The sequence below is a fragment of the Suricata suricatta genome, chromosome 13 (genome assembly GCF_006229205.1).
Source record: "Suricata suricatta isolate VVHF042 chromosome 13, meerkat_22Aug2017_6uvM2_HiC, whole genome shotgun sequence".
Lineage (NCBI taxonomy): Eukaryota > Metazoa > Chordata > Mammalia > Carnivora > Herpestidae > Suricata > Suricata suricatta.
In genome coordinates, this window is record NC_043712.1 from 65019482 (window position 1) to 65023590 (window position 4109).

General features: G+C 46.6%; 1 pseudogene; it reads right to left on the reverse strand.

Moving 5' to 3' along the window:
• Nucleotides 1-2142: 2142 nt before the first annotated feature.
• On the reverse strand, nucleotides 2143-2262 carry LOC115277113 (annotated as a pseudogene).
• Between the last annotated feature and the right edge of the window lie 1847 nt (nucleotides 2263-4109).

Here is a 4109-nt window from a genome sequence, read left to right on the forward strand (position 1 = left end):
TTGATAAGATATCTGTAAACTGATGGAGACTGTATCAGCTCAACTATTTGTTTTCCTTCCTTTCCTCTGTGCTTGAGCAGCCAGGAGTACCTGAGGAGTATCGCACATATCCAGCCTGGGCCTCGGGCGGGGGGTTATTAGCTTGTCCTTTGCCCTCAGCTTGCCTTGTGCTCCCTCATCACTCAGAGGCCTCTGGGGAAGTTTGACCGTAGGAAGCCCTGGGGTGGAAGACCCAGGGAAAACCTAGAGAAGTCTAGAGTGAAGCATTTGATGAGTATGGAGATGAGAGGCTCTTTCTCCACCACGACATTTTGAGAGGCATGCAGTGAGATCTAAGAAACAGCTTGGAATTCGGTATTAGGTTTCCATGGGAAAAGAAATGGCTATGGCTTGGAAGGCAGGCGGGGGTGGGGAAAGGGGGAGGGAAAGTCAGGGCTGCTGGTCTCCATGGCAACAAGAAGGGGAAGCAGAACTTTCCATCCCTCAGAGGATGAGATTAGTTGAGGGAAAAGTTTGAAGCACGTGATCCATCCCCAACTCAGGACCAGGGGGAAGTAGATGACCCAAGAGAAAAATAGGAAGATCTGGCGGTATAAAAGGAACAGCAGGACACAGCCAAGCAGAAGAAGGCTGAAACTGGCACTTCAGACATACTTGAGATTCTATGTTTCCTTGAGAAGAATCCAGGTGTTTCTGGTGTCAAGAAAGACAGGTGGCAAAGTGACCTGGAGATTGCCAGACCTGACGGGGACAGGGGTTGGGGTGGGGGCGGGGAGGTTGTAGAGCACCCATGCTGAAAATCATCTAGGAGTTGCAGGTAGATCTCAAGAGGGATGACACAATGTCATCAACTACAGGGCAGGTCTGAGTTGGCAACACTGAACCACTGGGGGTACACTGGGCTGAAAGAACCAACCATGAGTCCCAGTGTCTCAGACTCAGCATTAGACATCCAGAAACAAGGCAAAGAAGAGCAACAGGAAAGACACCAGAGAAGAAACAGGTCCACTCACAGAGCCTGTGGATGTCCCTCCAGGGACAAGTCTTTCTGGTCCTATGACTCCAGAGCATCACATCCCCAGATGGCATCCTGGGAAAGTGGAGAAGGAAATCTGAAAGATGGGATACATATTGAAGAGATCAAACTGTGAGAAGTAAGGGAGATGACTGATTTTCAGAAATACCAAATAAAATCTGTGCTGTCTAGATAACAGAAGGTTTACAACCTATTGGAAAGATGTACAAACCTCCCCCCACCCCAACAATGGAATCCCAAACCTTTACTTCATCTCTTGGTTCTTATTTCCCTCTCTGTTTCCCATGCTTATTTTCATGTGCTTTGCAATGAGCATGCGCCAATGAACGAACGAAGGGAGAAGGGACTGAAAGTCTGCATCACCTAAGGGAATGTACATTTGTTCCAATCAGACTACTTTTTTCTTCTCTTTCTTAATGTTTATTTTATTTTTGAGAGAGAGACAGAGAGAAATAGAGCATGAGTAGGGTGGGCAAGGGGCAGAGAGAGAGAGGGAGACACAGAATCCGAAACTGGCTTCAGGCTCCAAGCTGTCAGCACAGAGCCCCACGTGCGGTTCCAATTCACAAACCAGGAGATCATGACCTGAGCTTAACTGACTGAGCCATCCAGGCACCCCCAATCAGACTACTTTTTACCTTACATGGGCTTAGGGGACTTCCAGGTAAGGCTGTAACCTCAGCCAACGAGGAGCAGGAGAGGTACTTGTATGCTAGGGGGTAAATTGTCTGCTGTGACTGCCCCAGGCATGCCTGTCCGTCAGACACCCACTTTTGCAAGAATGTTGCCTCACTGTGCTCTGAGTCTCTGCACCCCTCCTTTAATGGGCTGGTGGGCTTATTTCTCACATAAATCATCAAATGCATGATTTAAATCAGAAGGCTGAGGTATGTTAACTGGCAAGTTAAAATTTCTCTCTCATTGTTCCCAGGAAAGAGTAGGGCCCCAGAGTAAGATTAGATCAATGAGGGGGAGGAGACTCAAAGCCAAGTCTTAAATTTTCAAATTCAGGACATTTGTCACCATTACCATATTTTTCAACACTTCAAGATCTGGGACTGTGTCTGTTTTCCCTTGCTCATCAGGCACATATCAGGCACCTGATATTTCTTTAAAAAATGAAATAAATGACTAATAAATGACTAACTCTGGGGAAAGTTTTCAATTAGCAATAATCATGCCTTGGATGAACCTCATTGGCTATGAGACTGCTTCTAGGCAAAACTGTATATGGCTAATTCTGGAACAACAAAGTCTAGGTCTGAGTTATCTGAGTCCACTAGCTTCCTGATTTTCCTAAGATTTGACAACACACACTGGTAATAAACTTCTTTTACTTTATGCAACATATGTTCCAGGTTATAAACAGAAGGTCCTAGAATGATGTAAGTTAAGACTCCTTGGCAGGCAGGAGCTGGAGAGTCTGTTAGCCCTTGGCAATTCCTAAGCCACAGAAATTAGAAAAGTCCACTTTAAGCCTGACTTGGAGGAAGGTCTTTGAAAAGACTATACAAGGAGAGCCCCCTAACGGCCCCCTGAATATTGTCTCCCTCCAATACAACACTAATTCTCCTCTGCCTTCTGCCTTCCGTGGAGCATCTGTCTCCTCTGATATTCTAAGAAGATAGATATTGAACTACAAGATCTTCCTTGATCAAACATCAAAATTCTAAACACATCTTTCAATTTTCCCACATAGACCTTAATTTACTAGAAAGCCAAAGTTGGTTGCAATGTCTGGAAGTGAATTCGTTTAATAGAGGTGAAATGAACATTGTCGGCTGCCATCCATTCTCGCCTTTCTCCTTCCTCACAGGACCCAGGTTTCATCCACTATCCCGTCCTGCTTCAAGCAGTGCAAGGGCCCCAAAGCAAACTCACCCCACCCCCCTCGCTTTAAGGGTGAACCTGAAGGTCTAAGATGTGGTTTGCAACTAGACATGATATTGCCCCTCAGGATGTTTAGCAATGCCTGGAGATATTTTGGATTGTCACTTCTAGGGGGCGGTCATCCACTAGGTAGAGGCCAAGGGCTGCTAAAGATGTTCCCATGCGCTGGACAGCCCCGCCCCCCACAACAAAGACTATCCAACCCCCAAATGCCAGTTGTGGTCACCCCATACTAGAGAAACACCTGTCTAAGGGTAATGGCAGCCCTCTTACCAGGCATTGATTTAAGTTTGCAAGAGTTTCTGGAGAGTTGGTCCTGCTTCCAGGGGCCATCATCTCTCCTGCTGGATATAGTGGTGGTCAGATGTGACGTCTGGAACTGCCACTGTCATTGTGCCCCCCTGGGTTATGCCTTCCTTTTTATGTGAAGATAAGGTCCATATACACAGAAGGTCGTAATTGCTGGATAAAGCTGACATTGAAGTTTGCACAACCACTCTGAACTTCCAGTTTTTAAGCCAATAAAAATCCTCATGGTGTAAGCCAGTTTTGAGAGAGGACTTCAACTACCTCCATTTTGACTTCGGTCAGTACTTCCAAATTAAGTTCCTTCCAGCTTATTTCTTAACTCAGACAAAAGACCCCGCAGGACAAAGCCTCCTGTGATAGGAACCTGAAACTACACCCTCAAGAAATAACCACTGCCCTGGGCCAGCAAAACCTCACGTGATTGACTCCAAGACAATGATCCACCAGACCTTCACTGCCTATTGGCATGTACCCTCCCACCTTTGTCCCACATTCTCCTTAAAGAAACCTAGAGGTATTTTCAGCACTACTGAGACAGTCTTTGAGACTCTAGTCTGTTGTCTTCCTGGTGTTGATCTCACTGAAATAAATTCCTTTTGTTTCACCACCACTGTCTCTCAGCCTTTGAATTTTGTCAGGAGTGAGTGGCTGGCCTGCTTGGGACCTCAGAGCCAGCTGCTATTGCACCCCTGTGACCTGGTTACAATTTAAATTGGGTTTTTACAGGGACGCCTGGGTGGCTCAGTCAGTTAAACATCTGACTTCAGCTCAGGTCATGATCTTGTGGTTTGTGAGTTTAAGCCCCATGTTGGGCTCTGTGCTGACAGCTCAGAGCCTGGAGCCTGCTTCAGATTCTGTGCCCCCCCCCCCCCCC